The sequence below is a fragment of the Armigeres subalbatus genome, chromosome 3 (assembly GCF_024139115.2).
Source record: "Armigeres subalbatus isolate Guangzhou_Male chromosome 3, GZ_Asu_2, whole genome shotgun sequence".
NCBI classification, from domain to species: domain Eukaryota; kingdom Metazoa; phylum Arthropoda; class Insecta; order Diptera; family Culicidae; genus Armigeres; species Armigeres subalbatus.
This window is the reverse complement of record NC_085141.1, coordinates 191,754,593-191,777,091: the sequence shown is the minus strand read 5'-3', so window position 1 is coordinate 191,777,091 and position 22,499 is coordinate 191,754,593. Positions and strand designations below refer to the sequence as shown.

General features: G+C 40.5%; 1 protein-coding gene across 5 annotated transcripts in view; it reads left to right on the top strand.

Moving 5' to 3' along the window:
• Positions 1-22,499, top strand: part of LOC134220710 (ras-associated and pleckstrin homology domains-containing protein 1) — a 171,193-nt gene that overhangs the window by 135,494 nt on the left and 13,200 nt on the right. Inside the window, exon 1 of one of the 5 annotated variants that reach the window (XM_062699810.1) lies at positions 21,031-21,281. The exons of 3 other annotated variants lie outside the window; for them this stretch is intronic. The gene's annotated coding sequence lies outside the window, so the exon portion shown is untranslated. Of the gene's footprint in view, positions 1-21,030; positions 21,282-21,412; positions 21,574-22,499 lie in introns of those variants that run through there. One more of the 5 variants, XM_062699811.1, reaches the window with a different exon arrangement.

Below are 22,499 nucleotides of genomic sequence, written 5' to 3'. Positions count from 1 at the left end.
TTTTGTATTTTTGAATTTTTGTATTTTTGGGTTTACCTCTAAAAAGCACGCAATTCATACTTATGTCTATCAGTATAGTGTTTAAATATTGATTTTTCTCTTTTATTTTCAGGTAAGTGTTCATTTAAAACTCGAAAGCAGCCAATAACACTGGAGTTTTGTAAGTTAATTAAAACAACATTTCAAACTCTGTATAATAATCCTTGAATAAAGTAATTCGACCAAATTATATTCATAAACATCATCGACATTGAGGTTAATTCAGCCACAGCCATTGTTCTAATCTATAAGGTAGTGATTTTTTTTGAGGAAGCAATATAACAAAATAACGCCAGAAATGCTGGGGATCACTGCATTAAACAGGAGTAGCTAAAATTTTAGTTGGACATAATACTTTTCAGACTCAATTCAGCCCATATATGTATGAAAATAGCTTATCAAGCATCAAACTACGATCTACTGATACTTTTACCATACTTAAAAATCATCATCTCACTCGACCTAATCGTTAACTACATAATCCCAAGACTACGTTTCCAGTAAATTTAATTCTGAATGATCGAAACTCTCTAAAACTGACCATAAATCTCGGAACGCCGAGACTGTAGCACTCCTGAGGGAAGCAACGATTATCATTTTATATTACGAAAGGGTTTCATCTTAATTCATCCCACGTTCTGTTCACACCATTGAGCCAGACCGGGAGGACTTGAGATGGGACTGTTTGTATAAAACCGAAAACTAGGAAAGAAGCTCTCCCGTAGGCTAGCCGCGTGTGAGAAAAAGATCACACACGATTTATTTTGATTGCTTTCATAAATTTTATTATATAACTTTCACACACTCGCACGGAATAAAAGCCCTTCGGTACAAGAAGCACACTCCAATAACTATTTGAGATGCAATGCACAAACAGGCAAACGACGACAAACCGGGATTAGCGCGCTTTTCGACGAGTAGCGACTCAGCAGCAACTCGCAACGAACGGTGCAACCGTGGATGGATGGGGATAAACGGAACAAGAAGAGGTGAACGATCGAGCGCATATTTCACGTCGGCTGTTAAAATAAATATTATCGAGCAGCCCGCGGCAATAGTCAGTGTAGCGAGTTAGATGTGTTCCGCTGCTCCGGCTGCTAGTAGGGATAGAAGACAAAACATGTTGATTCTACGCGCATCATAATCATCATAGGTGCACTCCTTGGGGAAAGAGGTGCGGCAAAGCGGGTGTTGCATTTGGCCATATTTTATTCCTTGTAGGTAGGTGTATGGGCATCAGTTTCGGATTGGAATGAAGTTGTTGTTTGATTTTCTCAAAATAGTTAAAGTTGTGTAAACATTTGGAAATCATTCTTTCCCATACTTGACATCATTATGAATGTGTTTAGCATTTGGGTTGAACGGGTATCATGTTGTACCGTTAGTTTTGTTAAATAATCGCGGATATAGGAAGAATTTTGAACGATTACCCGATCAGGAATACATAACAAAATTATAACTCAATTCTATCAATGGTTGTTATTTAAACCAGCGTGTGTTATAATTAGATAATTCGATAAAATGTGTGTTCGGCTAGTTTTATTTAATATCAAAATTATAAAAATATTAGTTATGTATATTTACACAAAATAATTGCCTCCATTTTTTGATATTGGAAAAAAGCGGAGGTAATCACCTCCAATATAACTTGAATCAACGTTCGATGTTAATAGCTAGTACAAAGTTAATTGCCTACATTATGGATGGAAATCCGGCGTTGTAGCGTACCGCATTTTTGTACGTGATGTAGGCAATTACCATGAAAGTAGATTTTTGTACCTCATAATCATATCAACGATTGTTATAATGTTGAAATGAAGGTAACAACCTCTGATATAATTATGTTACAGCTAGAGGGAATTTTGATATATTTTTGTTATTTTAACAACTAACCAGCCAATTTTTATAACACATTTTGTTACATTATTTTTCTGAAATAAATAACTCCTTGTTATAATTTTGTTATGCATTCTTGATCAGGGTAGGTTTACTGCATGCTATTCAACTCTCATTTGCTTTACACCACTTCTCAACCTCTCTGGGACATTATTGTTTCCAATTTAGCCTAGTGCAGAGCTTCCCAAACTTTTGGGTATGCGACCCACCTAGCAAAATTCTATATGTCTCGCGACCCACCTAAGAAAAAATGTATTTTACCAAGTAGTATTAAGCATTAATTGAATCAGAATGTCATCTGTTTCGGCAAGTTTTACAAAAATATTCACGTTTCCTTCATGTACAAAAAATGATGCAAAACATGACAAATATGATATTGTTTGTCAAAATGTTTTTATTTTTTTACTTCATTAAGGGGACAGCTTTTAGGCATAAATGTTTTCTAAAATAGCGTGGTGATGAATATTTAAAATAAAATGCAATTTGAACTTGAAATTATGTTCCTGAAAAAAAAAATATCAAAAGGTTCGGCATTCGAGCTGCAATTAATATTTGTTCTACGCGACCCACCAACAATCCGCTCGCAACCCCCCTGGGGGTCGGGACCCACAGTTTGGGAAACCATGAACAAGGTAGTTCGGATGTTCTAGGAACAGAATTTATGCCTACATGCGTGGTATTATTACCCATTGTTATCAATATCTACCGGTCAGTCTACCAACGGATGCAGTTATTGAAGAATTAATATGTTGTGTTAACCCATCTTGGTAAAAGTTTGCATTCCAAGTAGTTCTTGTTGTTGCCATATGTTCTAAGTAGTCTACAAACTCCATAGAGCCAAGATCTGTCGATTAATTTTCGTAACGGAGGCAGTTATTAAAGAATTAAGTTGTTGTCATAACTCATGAGATCTTGGTAGCCTACGTATTCCATAGAGTCAAGATATGCAGATCATCCTCTGTAACGGAGACAGTTATTGAGAAATTGACAGGTTCTGTGACCCCATCTTGGCGTATGTTTGCATTTCAAATGATTCTTTTTGTTATCAAGAGTTCTATATAGTCTATGAGCTCCATATAGTCAACATCAGTTATTGAAGAATTAAAAATTTGTGAGACCTCATTTTGCTATACACTCCCGGCCAAAAGTTTGGGTTCACCCTCGAAAAATATTGGCAAAAGTTTTTGGCCGTATTGTTGCCGTCTTACATCCGATTTCGGATATTATTAGCTCAATACAAAGAATATGAGTAGATCTTGCATCGTCGGTATTTAGAACTAACAATTTTCATTTTTTTATGTGCTAAAATGTTACATTAAGATACACATTTTTCTTATATTTATGTTGTAAAAAAATGTTGATTTTCCTCAAAATTGAGCCCACAAAATTTCGAAATAAAAAGTGGAATGAAACCTAATTTTAATCATCTTTGAGATGCATTGATGAAATTTCGGGGAAAAATTCGGTTAAAAAAACGATGCAAGATCTACTCATATTCTTTGTATTGAGCTAATAATATCCGAAATCGGATGTAAGACGTCAACAATACGGCTAAAAACTTTTGCCTATATTTTTCGAGAGTGAACCCAACTTTTTGGCAGAGAGTGTATATTTTTATTCCAAGTAGATCTGGTTATTGTCATGAGTTCTGGATTGTCTACGAACTCCATAGAGTCAACATAAAATGTAAATAATGGAGTCTATGAGCTTCACTTATCCAATATCTGCAAATCAACCTCTGGATGTACGTAACTATAGAAGAACGAACATGTTACGTGACCCCTTGTTAGTGTATGCTTGCACTCCAAGTAGTTCTGGTTGTTGTCATGAGTTCTAAGTAGTCTACGAACTCCGTAAGCCCAAGATCTTGATCATGAATATATGCCAAGGACGCCTCCACATTAGTATCTTATGTAGCATCATATACGATTTGGTTTTGGTTGGGCATGCACCACTTTTAAAACAGACCGAAGATCTCTCATTACGCGTGTAGATTTCAAGGCCTTACTTTAGGGCTTTCTTGAATGACCTTACAAATATGCAATGAACGCATTCTATTCAATGTACCACAAAGGGCATGTATCACTTTTGAAGCAGACCGAAAGATCTCTGATTACACGTGTAGATCTTAAAGCCTTACTCCAGGGTTTTCTTGGATGGCCATGAACATATGCAATGAACGCATTATATTCTATACAACACAATAAACTGGAAGTTGACGGAAGGTTGGGCCATCGTCAACACGTTTTACGCCTAGGTTATGGCACCAGAACATACTTTGCCAACCTGGGCAGTGTGCTCCAAGAAGCGTATGAGGAAGGCAAGCATGTTGACCTAGTGTCACTTGATATCGCCAAGGCTTTTAGCCGGACCTGGACCCCATAGGTCCTTAGAAAATTACAAGACTGGGGTATCACAGGCAACATGCTTGCTTTCATCAAGAACTTCCTCTCTCGACGAACCTTCCAAGTGCTTATCGGGGGCACAGCATCGAATGAGTATCCTGAGGAAACCGGCGTCCTCCAAGGGTTGGTCCTAGCGGTAATACTTTTCCTTATCGCTATGGACGGGGTCTTCAACGTTCTGCCCGCAAACGCATATTTGTTTGTATACACAGACGACATCTTGTTGGTAGTAGTTGGTAGAACACCTGGAAGGACCAGGATCAGAACTCAGGCCGCAGTAAGCATCATCCTTCACTGGGCTTCTTCCGTCGGCTTTATTTTGAACGCCAGTAAATGTGTCCGGGGACACGTTTGCAGCGGCCGGCATCAGTTAGCGGGGCCATCCATAAAACTAGGCACGGACGCCATCCCCAACCGGAAGATCGTCCGTATACTTGGCGTCGACATCGACCGGAAACACTCCTTTCTACCGCACTTCCGGGCGGTAAAGGTGTAACACAGGTAAGGGTCCACTTTAGTCCTTTTACCTTATTACATAAACGGCAGCCAAACGGTAACGTCATCTGCCTGAGAGTAGAGAAAAAAATGCTGACAGCATGAAATTCGGTTCTGGGTACTCATTAACTAGGTACTAAATTTTGGGCCCACTTATGGACGCTCTTCTCCTCTGCCTTAGAGTATGGGTTAGATGCAAAGTCGCACCAAGTGGTATGGTCCACGCAAATGGGACGACGATGTGCTACCTACGCGATTCTAATTAATTATAAAAAAGGCAAACGTGCGTTGGTTAATACGGTGAAATAAGGTGAGCTTGGGAGATTCGATCGTATTATGGTAGTGAGGCTAATAGATTCTAAATTTATAGAAACGCCATTGTACGCATTTAGAGATCTTGTGAGGCTCAACTCCACGTGGTTCGTCATTGGAGTTCACGGTAAGAATGTGATTTATATTTCGGAATCACGCTAACTTAGGCATGTTAACAGGTCCCAGAAATCCCTGGTCACGTGGGGTTTTTGTCCGGAGTGATCAAATATCACGAGTACCTCATCGGCCACGTGATTGCCATAGTCGCCAATTCATCCAAGCCCACGTGTAAGCTCATCAAGCCTAAACAGCCCTGGTTACGCCCTCAGGCTTCCGGGACGGTCCAAGACTTCCTGGCCTCGTCGCTGTCCGCCTCCAAAACCCGCGTTGAGGGTCTGTGCACCCGAACAACATCAGAGACGATTCCTGCCGCGTGTTCGGCAACACAAAACGTTCGTACCAGCAAATCCGCAGGCCCTGACCCGCTCCGTCAGCGACGGAAACAACGAAGAATACCTCGTCGACACATCGGGCGTGAGCAGCCGAAGCCATCGAAGTCGTACCATCACTGCCCTTGAGTATCCTCGAGAACGGCCCGTTATTTTCTCCCGTCTCGCTGGTGTTAACAAGCCGCGTTTCTCCCACCGTCTCGCCCGCTTCGGAGCCCGCAATAATTTCCAATCTCGCTGCCGGGGAACGAGCCTCCGCAATCTGCGTTAAGGACTGTTTCGTCGTTCGCTACCGGAGTGGTCAACCGAAGGCCACGGTGCCCCATCGCTACCATTTCGAGGGCTTACGCTATTCGCATCATCGACCGGGGAAGGTTATCCCCGCCGGCGTCAGAAGCTAGTGCTGACGACTGCTGGTCCTCGGGCTGTCTACCGGAATCGAACGTGGTACCACGAACTGAGACCCGTCATCAATCCTCAACGGCGCCCAACGTTACCGCAAGTATTTAGTTAAACATAAAAAGGTTATTTTGAACTCAAAAATTAGTTCTAAGTATAAAACGTACGTAGCACATCCCTTGAGAGCGATAAATTGTATCTTGTGAAATCTAGCTTTGAAATAAATTATGAATCTAAGATACAACTGCCCTTCAACTAGTTGTATCTAATAACGTCGTCCTGTGAAACATTTAGCAGTTCGTTTTGGACCTTTAGTTCCTTTTTTCCTTTTCGCATCGAGTTCGCTTTCCCTGTTGTGCCACGTTTTGAGGAAGTCAGTGTGTTCGAGTGATAGAGCCACTTTCAAACCTGCCCTAGTGAGGAGTCTTTGGCCGGACTTTATCAGCGTCAGCAACCTCTCAGTCTTAGAGAGTGGCGCTTAAGTTGCTGTACGCCGTGTGCTCAAAGCAAAATCGTTACAAAGGAAGCTTGCAAACCCCGCGTTAATCTCATCAAAACTACCTAAAAAAAAAAAAAGTCGCGCCGTCATTGATAGTCGCCTGCTCTATGGCCTAGAGCTACGTCCGGACAGCCTCCGGTTAACTCCCGTCTACTCCCGCTCAAGCAGCATGTGTTGACGCTGGCATCCTCCCTTTCCAGCACCGTATTTTGATAGCCTCAAAGCCGCTTCCTTCGCTGCCACCACCTCAGGTGAAGTCAGGATCCCTCTCCTCGATGAGGCTGATCGAATCCTGAGAAGTGTAGCCGGTACTATCCTCCCCCCAGTGGCGCGGGTCCACTGGCACGTAGCGAAGGGCTGGCTGACGCCTCCAGTAAGCATCGACCGCACCATCGCTTCTCGGTTTAAGAGGGGTGGCAACACAGAAAAACTCCGACGGTCTGTATCAGAACTGCTTTCAACACGCTTCCGGACACCGTGACACCGATGGTTCCGTATCTAGCCGAGGAGTCGGCTTCGGAGTCTATGAACTTAATCTTAACATGTCGGAGAGCCTGCCACGCCAGTGCAACATCTTTTCCGCCGAAGCCGCCGCCGTTTTTGTTGCGGCTACCCTCCCAGCGAACAAACCAATTGTGGTCCTTACGGACCTCGAGTAGCACAAATCAGACGAACATGATTACAGCAACTTGATTGTGACTAAACCTAATCATATATGAGTTGCGGTAACCAATATGGAATATGTGTGCTACTAGGGACTCCGCTAGCGTGGTTTCTGCCCTCCAAAGCGAGACACCCAAGCACCTGGATCAAGGGAATACTATCAGGAATGATCCCTGGTACCACCTTTGCCTGGATCCCTGGCCGTTGCGGCATTAGGGGAAACACTGAAGCCGACGCCCTGGCGAGTGTCGGACACGGAGGTCTATTATACACCCGCTCCGTCCCGCTGGCCGATGTCAAGAAATGGACGAAGAGCGTCGTCGGCCAGGACTGGGCTCGGATATGGAGTAGCAATAGAGGGCACTTCCTTAGGAAAATTAAAGGAACCATCGACTCCTGGAATGAACCAACCACCCAGCAAGAGCAGCAGGTCATCTCAAGGCTCCGGTTCGGCCACACAAAGGTCTCCCACCATTTTAGTGGGGGCCCATTCCGGTCCCGTTGTGATCTTTGTGTCACTGAAAATAGTGTGGAGCACTTTGTCTGACGGTGTCCCAAATACGACTACCCCCGAAATCTCTATGGAATACCGGGTAGTATTCGGGACGCACTGGCGGATGATGAAGCTGCAATGGCTGCCATCTTTTGCTTCCTGAAGGACGCCCGATTATTTTATGAAGTTTAGCACCCCGATAGCCTCATAACATCAAGCATCGGGAATGAGGCCCTTCACAACAGGCGAACGGGCATTTCCTAAATATAAGTCCCACCCCCCAGCGATCGTCATTCCGATTTGGCTGGGGGGGCTTCGACCTACCTCATCCACAACTAGACACGCCAATTCGCATTCAATTTTTTTTTCATTCCTTTATTGAAGGATATCGATAAAAAGTCATCGAGCATTTTTTCAGGCTCCCTCTGAATTTTTCGGATTCTGAATACCGCCACATTTACCAAGTGGCTGGTTTCCTTAAAAGAAAGGTCTAAAAATAAAAGGACATTTGTTAAAGTTGCAAATTTTTGGCGAAGATTTAATGGATAAGGCGTCACCACAACTTCAATTCTTCAGAGGCAAACATTACCACCGGAGAACAGCACATCATTAGGACCACAGCAGGACATCAAAATACGGTTAAATACCAGCAGGAGCCTTGAAGGAACCAGGGGAATGCAGTAGTCGTAGGAAAGCAGAGCAGGAGGTCAACCCTCACTGGACTGACCAGCACCAAAATGACCCTATCCACGTCGGAACGCCCGTGTCGAACTCGGCTTTCGTGTAGTGTGTCATCATTTTATTTCTAATTGTTTTCAACCGTGCTTTTTGTTTTTATTATTTTACTTTTACGCTAAAATTTTAAAATGTTAGGATTGATTACTTTTAGTAAAATTATAACGCCAACTGGCAATGCCCTTGGTTGGCACGCAGGGCGGCTGTTCTGGCCGACCCTCTCTTAAATATAGCTCTGCTACATCACCATCGGCGGGACCCAAGGTTGGTCCGCAAAGGGAACTCCTGAAGTTCCCGTTTATCCCTGTGTTGAAATTAATCCTAGAATTAAAAAAACGCATAAATAAAGTAAACAAAAAACAAAAACAAAAAAAAACAACATAATGGGCATGTGCCAGGCCGATAGATCTTTGCTTACGCGTGTAGGCCTCAATGAATGTACAACTTACTCCGGGTATTTATTGGATGCCAATGAACATATACTATGAACGCATTCTATCATATATATATATATATATATATATATATATATATATATATATATATATATATATATATATATATATATATATATATGGTATTGGAAACGACTGGAAATAGTTTTTATGTAGAAATTTTGGCTATCTCAGTCTTTAAAACCATTAAACGATTAGCGTTTTACTCTGCCCGACGTTTCGGCCATTGGATGTGGCCTTGAAAAAGGCCACATCCAATGGCCGAAACGTCGGGCAGAGTAAAACGCTAATCGTTTAATGGTTTTAAAGACTGAGATAGCCAAAATTTCTACATATATATATATATATATATATATATATATATATATCATAAAACACAGGTTCAAGCTGCAGGAGGTTCTCGAAGAACTTTAAATCCTTGAAAATGACGATGAACTGTGAATACACCGTTAATGCTTTCAGATGAGCTGGTAGATCTCGGATAACTGCGATTATTTGTAATCAGGGAAGATCTGCATAATATGTATTCATATATAACATGGACCTATACTGTACCATGTTACCGTTGTTAAAAAATAAAAAACTAGCATCAATTTGTCCCACCAATTTCAAAATCGATTGAATCTAAAAAAAAAAATGGAGTGTAATGGGCGTAGGCTACACTTAGACTATAAAACGGATCACTACTCATGTGAACGGTTTTCATTCTCATTTATCATCAAATGACTACTTCATTTTTTCAGTGGAACAAATCGACACGAGTTTGGATTTTTTCATCAATGGTAACATAGGACTATTATGCGTAGAAGTGCAGTATAGCTGTGATTAATTCACCTTAAATACCTATTGTTAAGTTACTAGATTTTCAATACTATTTTAATACTTCTTGGCTCACCAATTACATATTAGGCCTCAAGGCTCAAATATTTGATCGACCCTGATATCGAAAAGAATGTGGATATACCTAATACCGATATTGGAGGTATTTCATAAGTAAAAAGACGTATTTCAGTATCACCAAAATTGCATTTTTCTAAGTCGTGGCTAAGTATAGTTTTTTATTATAGTGATTTCACCAAAGTCTATCTCTGTAGTTACTTAATCGTGATGAGTAGCTAACGTGTATGAAAAATACATTTTCGTAGACGTTGTAAACAATAAAGATGGTTAAATATCTTGGCGAAGCATATGCCCAGCACATGTTTCGAAATGGACAAATTGATATGAAATTTGCGAAAAAGAATCCACGTGTCTTGGAGGGACTCGAACCCTCCCTCCTACTTTATAGATAGGGGTGATAACCCCTATACATCAAGACCACTTAAAGGTCACGTTTGCGGAAAAGCCATCAGAATCCGAGTACCAACCTCCACCACTGTTAGCTCTTTTTGCAAATTGAATATCTTTCGGATGCTTGATTTGTCCAATCTCCACATGTGGGTTACTGTTGTATATCCATACGTGACCTTTAAGTGGTCTTGTTGTGTAGGGGTTATCACGCTAAAATAGTCCCTCCAAGACATGTGGATTGTTTTTCGCAAATTTCATATCAATTTGTCCATTTCGAAACATGTGTTGTGCATATGCACAGCCAAGATATTTACCAAAAAAATGGTTTTCGTACTGCCGAGTTGCCGAATAATATGCAATTAATAATAAAGATGGATTATTCCGAGGACAATAAATAATTGATACCAGCGAAATATTCCATCTCCTTTCCTTATACGTATTAACAAGAAGATTTATAAACTGTTTGCAGTAATTACAAACATCACAAGGCGGTCTCTCAAGCGAATTAATAACAAATAGATAGTTTGATGTTCCTGTTTGTATTTGATTGTCAGTGGAATTTATATATTTATTGAAAGCGTAGCCCGCACAAAGCGTTCTACTGGAATCTTTCCCTAGATTTGATGCATTGGTACAACATCTGTGCCAATGTATTAAAAAACAGCAAAACACAATTTATTTTCTCAAACTAAGCTTCCATGCTTAAACAGGTTTAATCATGGGTCTAAAAAGTCTTATTGAATGAAATAAGGTTTCAAAACCGACATATTATTTTTTCAGTTTTAATGTTCGTGGGTTGGATCCCCTAATCTTTCGATCAGTTTTATCCCCTTTTCATTACCACCAAGATGCATTCCATCATTCTCAATTGTCGTTTTTGTGCTCATTACCAGTGACGCAAGTCGACAAACTCAAGCGGGTCCCATTTGTATGACTAAGTAATAGCAACGCAATCAGAATCGAATAAAGTCCGCTGTTTGTTGCCATTTGCCTTTGTGTTCGGGCTGAAATCTGCCTGTCTGCATCTCCCGTATAGTCGTTAGCCTGTGGCGGCGGCAGCCATTTGGCGCCACAGTAATCCACCTACTCGCACGTGGTCTTGGAAAATGAAATAAAAGTTGTCGAACAGACGTCTGTAGTTTAGGACTCTTCGCGTTGACGAAGCGCTCGCGTTTCATGCGGAGCGAATGCATTCGTTGGGCCATGCGATGTCCAAGTTCCAGCGACAAAGACAAATTTTACTGATCTATCTTTGTTGGCGCGGGTGGTGGGCTTGTACACGGCTTGGATTCCGTTACTCGTATCATCCCAGTGCCCCAAATTTGTAAACGATTGGCGTTTGCAAGGAATTTATTCCTAAACCGTGTAATGTTCGCATTTTTATTGTTTAGTCAAAAGTATATTGTAAATTATCGATGGATTCAGTTTTATTGTTCAGCAGATCAAGACTAAACGCAGTATTTGGGAGGATTTTTTCAAAAAATGTTCTATCGTAAAAGAATGCCTGAAGTTCGCACAAAACATCCTTCTCGTTTTGTCGTTTTTCTTGTATTACACCCTTTTTTGTATGGATTATGATGTACATTATGGATGACCCCCAATTAAATTCTCACCTACCAATTTTCTGGGAATAAACTCTTCTTTCAGCCGAGACTATTTGATGTTTTGAAAAATTGTCACCCTCTACTTGGAGTCCCAGCTATGTCCATGTCGTCACAAAACCCTTTGTCGACAGACGGACCGTCGTACCAAGCAAGGGCCCCAAGAATGCCGTGGCTGATTGAATTATGGTTCAGCTGAGGTTCTTTTGTGGCGCAGTTGTGCCTCTCTTAACATGTTAAGTAATTTGACCTTTGTTGTGCCGTGGTCGTGAGCGCAACTAAACACTGCGCGGGGCCGTTCGACGCGCAACGAGATTCCAATACCTTACATAGTTAGCTAGTCAGTCGGGATCCAAAGTTCATATGGCACTAATTCCTTTTGGGTGATGCACTCGATGGCAGAGGGCTTGAGGTATGGGAATGTATAATGCTGCGCAGATGATGGTGCTGCCTCATTTGGTCCCATAGTCGTGTCCGATGGCTAGAGTCGATGCCTCCTAGCCTTTTTGTTATTGAACGATTTTGTTCTTTCGATTTGCGGCAAACTCAACCAGCGACATGAAACCGCGCAGTCGACGACGAGAGCGTTTGTTTGTGTATTGTGAATGCAGTTACAGAGAGTCGAGTGGATTGCTTTTTCAGAACCTATTATATGTACTTGGATATGCTTTCAACATCAATTAATGGAGGGTGGTTGTTTGTTTAAAAGGCGGCGACGAGTGACGCACAAGAGGATGTAAACTATGTTACAATAGCTCGCTGATGGTGCTCCGGATGTTGGACGAACCCATCGCTCCATTTACATAGCTGCACTGGAATAAGTTTAAAGAATAGTTTGCTTGTGAGTTTGTATCAAGTATTATTTCGGATCAAGTACTTTAGGTGCATTGTTTAAAACATTAATGGTTGTAGTGATGGCACTCAAATTGCTATGTTTTATGAAAAGTTTTAGAACACTTGACTAAGGCTCAGCACGCCTAAGATTAAATACCTACCAGAATCGGTAAATGAATAAAGGAATAATAAATCTTCAGTATCCTCTCAGCGAAATAATGTTGAAAGTAGAAATAAATCAAGCACATATCTAAAATATTCATAGTTCTCTGGTGACAATTTATTTATTAGGAGATGCAGTCGTGGAAGCAAAAAACCTTAATCCCAAAATCCACCAAACACATCGGAAAGGCAACGGGAGGGGCAACGGTGATTCCGTCGCACCTCAATTGATTTAAACGGATCGGAAAACACTTTGTGGGGGTGTGTTCAAAATCCGTCTGGCTGAAGCAGCAGCGAGACGTGAGTCACGCACATCTGGCCTCGCCATGCCCGCGATTATTATCTACACTACGCGATCTCGAAAATCTCGAATGAAAGGGACGAGATGTAGGTTCGGGGATGAGATGGGCAATCCCTGTACGGGTGTCACGCAGTTTTTTTTACGTTTATCGCTCTATCCGCTACTAGAGTAAACACGCGCCAATGGAAGTCTGGGATCGGGGACCGGGGTGGTGGGCTTTCCGTACGAGTGCGACGATAGCATCCCGTGCGTACGGTTACCAGGCCAAATGTTACGAAATATGAATGAACGGCGGGAACGAGAAGAGTAAACAATCGAGTGGCGGCGAAGGTACGAAAGAAGCATTTCGCCAAAAATACGCGCGGGTGAGATGGGACGGAATCTTGAATCACAGCGCCGGCCGTCGTCTTTCCCGAGGGATGATTCATCCAAAATACGCTGTTATTTGGCTAGATATTCCGAGAACGGTAATGAGGAGTTTTGGGGACGCAAATTTTCTCATCGATATTGGGTGGTGTATTTCATAAGTTTTTATTGCGTTTGCGTATCATCATTGCAATAATTATAGGCTTGAAGCATATCATTTGATACCATCCTACATCATGAGTTTTAAATTTAAGTTTTAAATCTAACATAAAAAATTTAATTTATTTTTATCGTAGAAGAATAAAACTACACGATTCAGAATAATAAAAAAAATACTTGCCAATCAAACGAAGGAAGTTTGATTGAACCAGATACCTTCACGTAATAGGAATTTATCGTCCTCAGTAGGATGAAATTTAACCCTACTCGCTTACGGGTTGCAACGCATTCATGACTTGTCTCTCAAATCCCTGATGGGAATTGTCTGCGGCATAACACATATCGAAATCAAATAACTCTCTTTTGCTAAATGAGAAAAATGCCTAAATGATTCAGTTTGTTGCAAATCGTTTGCTAGTTACGTACTTGATGGTGCTAGCCCTCGTATAATTCATCGTTGGCCATGCCAAGAAGAGCAGATCCCTTTACTCTGCAGTGACAGAGTGAAGGAGCATATCGATTTCAAAGTGAACGCATGCGCTTCATAATTTTAGTCGTAAAACGTTATGTTGCGAAATTTGAACAGGCAGACTAGGAAAGGCTCAAATGACACATTAGAGGAGTGTCATCAGTCGAAGAGAGGTGTGTAATTTTTTGCTCTATAGTTTTGGGCTTGGGGAATCATTGCATTGTGCTCCCTTGTCCTTTATTTGGGAAAAATCTGATTGCTGACTTACTATGAACAGCGAAGAATAATGTTTTTCTTGCATGTCATGAATTTTGTGTCACAACCCCTAGTTTGTTTTTGCCTCTTTGATTTTTTGTAAGATGTGCTGGAGCATATGATATATTTTTAAGGTATTGTTTATTAGTAAAACAAGGCCAATATGCGCCCCCTAAGCAAACCGTTGAACTTTACGATAATAACAATCGAAGGCATGTTCTTCCAATGTGTTAATCAATTATTTGACAAAAAATAAACATTGTGATGAAACACCGATTATATTCCGAGAAAACGGTTTTATTTTCAAAGGGCATTTGTCATTTGACGTCAAGGACGATGTGGCGTGTCGTCGTCCTCGAGAAATGGTTTGACTGGCAGTATCTTCCGGATGGCTCTTATGAAGCTATACGGAACAGAAAGGCAGAGACCAATAAAAATCTTTCTCATAGAACCCATATTTTTCGACGTCTGTAACTATGTTTTTGCCTTTCTCGTACACTAAGTGTACGTAAAGGCTATAATATTGCTTCAAAAACAAAATTTTGATAGGAGGCCCGGAGGGCCGATTTTTATATACCGATCGACTCAGCTCGACGAATTGAGGTGATGTCTGTATGTGTGTATGTATGTATGTGTGTGTGTATGTGTGTGTGTATGTGTGTATGTATACAAATTTTGTAGACACACGTTTTGGAACTTAGCATTATCCGATTTACTGCATTCGACGGGGAATGCGGTCAACTAATGCTAATGAAAATTGGCTCGATCGGACATTGCATTTCGGAATTATTGAAAAATCATTGTTTTTTCCCAAGGGTCCCCCCTTGGAAAAAAAAATCAAAACCGAAATTTTTTTTTACGAGAATGGTGGCAATACATTTTAACAAATGCAAAAACATGCAAAATGATCGAAAAAATGTGATCTATTCCCCTAAAGTGCTTTTTTGACCTTTCTTATGTGATTTTTTCAGTATATTTTACGATGCACGAGAAAGGCATCATCGCCGCTAGGTGGATTAATCTGTTTTTTTTTTTTTAATTTAAATCGAGACGAGCCAGCCTCGGGCTGAAAGTCTCGGTAATAAAGAATAAAAAAAAATTTAGATTGAAAAATCGAAGGAAGCTGTTTTTTAGGTTTGAACTAACATTTGCCCGAATTTGAACCAACTTTCAAAAAACAAAATTTAATTCACGTTTTACTCATCCGCACAGACAAAATTCATTGACAAAATTCATCATCAGAATTCGAGTTTTTTTTTCGATTATCGAATAAATTTTCAGGGAGTAAAAAAATAAACAATTAATGTTAGTTTTGCATCATTAATTTTTTGAATTTATATCCGAATGCTCAAACCATGGCCTTAACCCCAGCCATATCAAAAGTTTTTTTTTGCATATTAAACCATGCTTTGTTCATTTCTTGTAAATTCCTCTCCAATAATGCTCTTTTTCGAATTTTTCAATTGGGCGCAGTTCTGGAGTGTTTGGGGGGTTCAGAACTTTTGGTACGAAATCGACATCATTCACCATATACCTAGCACGTCCTTCGTGTAGTAACATGATGCCACATGCGGCTAGAAGATGGTTGGACCGTTGCTCGTGAGCCTTCAGGAAAGGGAGAAATTTGCCTTTGGGACACTCTTCCAAATACACCTGCCCATTCATGGTGCTTGCGGTAACGAAAGATTTTCGCAAGTACGAATCGTTTGTCAAATAAGAACTTCTAGGCGAACTTTGACGTGTCTGTGCCCGGAGGTTCTCATCAAACTTATTCTTGGCAGCCACATTCAGGTTTTCTGGAAGCTGGTCTAAATTCGCCTTCACATGTCACGGTGGTGTGGTTTTGTTAACTTCTGGTCGTACAACTACCGTTATATATCCCTAAAGTTTGACACTAAAAGATTGCCTTGCAGGTGTGCTTTGAAAGACCTAGTGTTGACATTTGTTTAATGGCTGGTGGCAATTCATTCAAGGTCAACGTTCCGGCAATGAAACACATTTTTCTTGCTGCTATACAGTGTTTTGGTACGATAAAATAACTGGACCATTCTTGCTGTCCTTTCTGCAGTTCTTGGAGAATAAACCACGGGATGAACTCCGTAGTAACAGTTTCTCATAAAACAACATATCTGAATGACATGATGACTGATTCTACAAGTTTCTTGCAAGACATGTTGGACAGCACTGATCCAAACTGTCAGATTTTTTGGAAGATGCCGAAAACTTTCATCCTCACGTCTTTTACTTGCACAGTTCGGCTCATATTTTTGTCGATTCGCAACCCTAGGCTAACAGTTCACCACAAAACACTATTGGGTTATCAGGCATGATGTTGTGTTTAGAGATTACTACCACCTGAGTTTTTTTTAGGCTGGAAAAACAGTAGATGATGTTCGGCTTAGAAACGCAGCAACGAGCACACGCTCATCAAGTAGTTTGGTTAGCAGTTTTTTAATGATTTACACAATTGAATGCATAGCATAGCAAAGCATAGAACCACATAGAATTGTTGCACAAATCATAGATCTCGCGCTTAGTTTCATAGGGGCGTAACTGCATTGATCGATTTCTCTTAATCGATTTTATATTTTGTTAATAACTCAATTGTTTCGAAAGCTACAACCGTAATTATTAATTCTGGTGCAAGATACAATCATCCTTTATCGCACCAAATCATAAAATCATCGATAATCTAGCACAATTCGCCACAATAATAAAAAGAAAACATCGACGAAGAGAAATCGATCAATGCAGTTACGCCCCTATGAAACTAAGTGCGAGAGATGGAGTTACAGCGATAAACAAATCCACGATCATTTTATATTTTGCCACAATCTTCAATTAAGTTGACTCGATTTTCTCCGCACACCTGACCACGTCCTTACAAGTGTTTTTATTTTAGAATAGTCCTGTCAGGTTACTTCATAGTTGCTTTGCTGGGAAATTGTTGCAAATTTTTTTCTCGGTGTTTATGTTCTTTGCTGTTTTTATTTCGACTGTTCTATTTTCCTTTGTCCTGACTTCACATTTATCACTTCTCATATCTCATTTATCACTTGTTACGTCTCACTTCTAGCTTCTTACATCTCACATTTAATTCCTGACTTCTCAGTTCTCAAGTCTTGCTACTCATTTCTCAAGTCTCGATTCTTATTTGATATTCTTTACTTCTCTCTTCTCACGTCTCGTTTATTACTATTCATTTCTCACATCTTATTTCTCGATTTACATATTTTACTTCTTGCTTATCACTGCTCATTTCTTGTATCTCATTTACCATTTTTGTTTATCATTTCTCAATTCTCACATTTAACTTCTTGCTTCTCACTTTCCACATCTCATTTGTCACTTCTTACTTCTCACGTCTCGCTTCTCTCTTTTCGCTTCTTTTTTCTAACGTTTCGCATTACACTTCATTTCTGTCTTCTCACATATCACTTTTTACTTCTCGTTTATCAATATTCACTTCTCTAAACAATACTTCTTGAATCTCCCATTTCACTCTTAATTTCACTCGCAAATTTGCTTTCCTCTTTGCACAATATCAACTCTTGCATTATTTGCTGTTCTTCACATAAGGAAAAACGGTATAATATGCCCCCCCTAAGGCAACTCCTTGATAACTTTTTACTTTTCAACGTAATTTATGCAAACTTTATGTTATTTGATAGTCCAGGAAGTCGCAAATGTATTGCATGCGAGTAGTCATATAAAAATATTACAGATAACACGTAATAAAGCTTTTTTGAAAAGTCGTGAAAAAATGGATTTTAAAAAGTGCCTGGGCAATACGCCCCACCTTAACCAAAGACGTTTCATAGCCCTTCATTAGTATTCTATCAAACCCCAAAATAAAAAGGTTACAAATCCTTATGTGCTTGACATTAAAAACCAACGTAAGTCCATTTAAGTAGGTTGGAATTACATTTCAATAGTTTCCATATTATTTGGTAGCAACTGCTGCAAGCTCGCCGGGTTGTGTCTAGTTGGTAAGGGCATATTGTCCTGCCTACACTGGGGCGTTTTGACCAGTGAAACATATTTTTGAGAAACCGTAAGTTATAGTTTTCTAAAAATCAAAGTGGGGCGTTTTGGCCAGGTGGGGCGCATTATACCGTCTTACAGTACAAGGTGTAACGAAAAGGCTACATATTCACTCTTAAAACGAATCTGCAATATGAGGCCTGGAGGGCCATCTGTCATAAACCAATTGACTCTACTGGACGAATTGATTATTTTTGGAAAGAGCGGTAATACATACACATTAATGCAAATAGTAGTGAAACAATGAAAATAATGGATCTATAAAGGATTCTCAATTTCCCATCATAATTTAATAATGCAAATTGTGAAAATCATTCAATGATGTAACTCACAAGTCGAATCATTAACGATTCTGTGCTCCATGTGTTTGGTTGGTTTGATTTGAATCATACGAATTTGAATTTTTGCCAACACTGATCGTCGGTATCTCCAGCCTGACGGCAGGGATTGAACTTATCATTTCATTATCATTTAGTATTCAGCCAATAACTCATTCCAGAGGCGGGATTCCGAAAAGTGTTGTATGGCGGACTTCTAGCGCTACTTCCCCTCTACAACTTTGTCTAAGGGTACTTTGCCCTATGTCTAATATTTACAGCGTGAAACGCTAGTATCATTTAATATACTAAATGATAATAAGTGTTATTATCATACAACACTTTTCGGAATTCCGCCTCTGGAATGAGTTATTGGCTGAATACTAAATGATAATGAAATGATAAGTTCAATCCCTGCCTGACGGTTCATGTAGATGATGACATGGTGGATTCCGCACCAACATTTCATCGCAAAATACTCGGTCTAGTCCTTGACCGTGTATTTTGCCTTCTCCGACAGAGAATTCTCGGCAACGGAAGTTTTTAAGTAACCGAATCCATCCAGCCGAAGGCGGCCCAGCAGTAGAGCAAGGCGACCGGATTACTGGTGCCCTGACGGCCCACAACTGGTGGCACACACGAGTAAGTCATTCGAATCGAATATGCTGATGTGTACAACTGTAGCCACTCAGTTACGTTATTTGGCAGTGAAAATAAAACATATATAGACATTCGCAGAACAAATAACTCTGTCATCACGAAACTCAAACTCAACCCCCTGCTGACAGGTTTTTCATTTCATTCCATTTCACACTCATAGCTGTGTATAAGAAAAATAGAAAAATGAAAACAAAAAACTGTTGACAAATTACTGCGCCTGTCTGTTGTGTGAGATAGGCCGCATAAGAGAGCACTGCCATAAAAAGAACACAGCAAAAGTACAATGCTAAAAAAATACGCTTGCTAAGTATATGCAATAGCGTTTTTTACACACCTCAGGTACTTACACTGCACTTATTGCCGACGTGTTCTCGGGTTTCCCAAATCTTAAACGGAATCACCGATCTTTTCAAGGTTCTACGATATTGGTATTTTAATTAGCTTTAGGATTATGAAATCAAGCTTATTTTGTGAATTATTGAAATACGCGTATGTTATCGAACCATGCTGCAACGGGATCATGTAACCACATTTTTTTTAGAATTTTCTTCACATATTCTCCCGATTTTAACAGAAAATCCCAATTTATACTCATTCCATGCATACAGATTCATTACCGCCCAAGTGCTTTCGGTAATTCACTTTTACTTTATAGTTTTGTCCCCTATTGTACTTGTATCCGAGATACAAGTGTACGGAAATTCTCTGTGCACTCGTTATCTGAGCAGCACCGCATTGCTATGCCATATTATTAGCTGCACTGTAGAATGCACAACGACATACCACCAACGTCCGAGTTTTGTGAATGATACGTGAATGCAGTCAGTCGGAGACAGACTCCGGAACAAGCTCTCTTTCTCTCTGCACTCTACCTACTTCCCCACATCCGTGTTCCACCGTCCAAAACATGGGGAGATTGCTATTCCAGTCACGAAGTTTCCATTTCGGACACTTCGCCTACTGGGGATTATTTCTTTCCGTGCTATCGCGATAAATGTACGTACCAAGTGACTGTATAGAAAACGAAGAGAAAAGTGTCCCGCTCGACTGTCAGTTTGCACACCACCCCGCTCGAAGCGTCCAAACAACCAGTTAGCCTTTTTCCCGTGACCCGGTTCCATTCATGTCCACGACAAAGATGTTCCGTTCCGTGTCCCGTCTCCGTTGTGGACGGCCACCCAACCGACCGACCAAACCGGTGCGAGTGGGTGGAAATGCGAATCACCGAGATGGGCTTAGCTTGAAGCGGTTTTATGTTTATTTTATTCCGCTCTTCCACTGAAATTTGTATGAGTCGACACCAGGCGGAACGCGTGGGGGTGGAGATGGGTGGCAGGGCGATAGTGACCGGAGGAAAAGCCAGATGTGAGATTGGGAAAATCTCTCACCGATTCGTACGTGTTGGTGCACACGTGAATGGGGGACCGTCTGCACGTTTTGTCGGTCATGTGCTTGTGTTGTGTCTGTGCGATTGGGTCTTGTTTGCTACTAAAAGTAGCCTACTACGAGTATTGGAGCACAGCCACAGTGAGAGGGAAATTGAGCAACTGCGGTAAAAAGATTAAAGAGGGTCTATATTTCCTCTTCGAAAGAATACTTTTAAGACAAGAAAGGCTCATGTGTATTTAGGGAAATTGCATCTAACTCAAGTTTAAAATTATTTCAGCTTTTGAAACTAGAAATTACCACTGTGCGAAATACTGGCCCGGGTTTCTGCTAGTGGTTGTAACGGTGCGTCTAGATTGGCAGAACATGCAACTGTGTTTCATAGCGAGCTAATGGTGCTGGTGCGATGCAGAAGTAGCAGTAGGGCCAGTTCACAGTGAGAAAGAATATTTTCACAGGCTAAGCAGTAGAGTTGATCTGCAGGAGGGAAGCACAGACTCATTTTTGCTCTGGGAACTGTCCACAGTTTCCAGTGCTTAGCAAACTTTACATAAACTGTATTTTATTGGATCAGTGATGGAGGCCGCAGTATAATCCGTAAGTTGGAACTGGTGACTATTTCATATCGTGTTCGAAGTGTACTAAATTGATGATTGTGGAGAGAATGAATTAGATTCATATTCTCAGTTTCGTAAAAGTCCCTATTAAAATGCATCTATCTGATTCAGTATCAGTCACCCGGTTTTCTTATTATCGATTTGAGATGAACGTGAGGAAAACCAAGATATATTTGTATTGAAAAGAAAAAGTGCGACGGAAGGAGAGCAGCTCATATCGACAAACGGATAGCTTCCAATCAGAAACGGTTCCGGAGGATGGTTTTAAACCGGTAATTATATAATCCAATTCGGATTCTATCCATTTCGGATGATATTGATCATTTGACGTCGCCTGTTTCGCTGGAGCTGAGTCATCGTGAAAAATTGTTTCACAGGTGCTTTTATATTAGATTTTTGCTGACGAGCGGCTAAGCAAAATAAAAACAGAAAAATATGCGAGAGCGATGAAATTTGCTAAGTTAATCCAGATTTATGGTGTTGAATAGCTACTTATGAAGTTGTTTGTTTGGATAATAAACATTCGGAATAACGGCAAACAATGTTCGTTTTCCGATCAGCTCACTGTTTGTGCTGACATAGTTTATTATCGCTTTCAAAGACATCAACGAAGCAAGTTATGCTTTGAGCTGTAGAGAACTGCATTAAAAAATGGAGCAAAAATTTTAAAAATAGTTTTAATGTATAGTGTGAGTTGGACAGAATGTGATGAATGTTAATTGGCTAGCTGTGAGGCAACGGAAGAACCGGTGCCAGTATCGAGCGCGTTATTCCGTACAAATTGTGTTGTTCACGCATGTCTCTCATGTGCATAGTTGTTGCAATCCATCTTTGATTATATGTTCTCATAAAGTACCTTATGTGGCGCGCTGCCAGGAAAATGGTTACTCTCGGAAACATTCTTCATTGAATCTAGTTTGAACCGAATTGGCTGTCTATTAGACTGCGTAGATTTTTCGATAAGAGTGGAGTGGTAATAGATAAGGTTCTGGCAATTTGGATTGTGTCGTCGTACCACTCTGACGCTTAGCGTATGCCAGTAATCTAATTGATTGCTCTGGAGGTGGGTCTTATCATTAACGTTAACTAGACCTAATAGTTGAATTCTGAACACAGTACCGAAGAATGCCAAAAGGTGACAGGAGAATGTACTAAAACTGAGTTTTACTCATTCGTCAATAAATAGATGGTTTTTAAA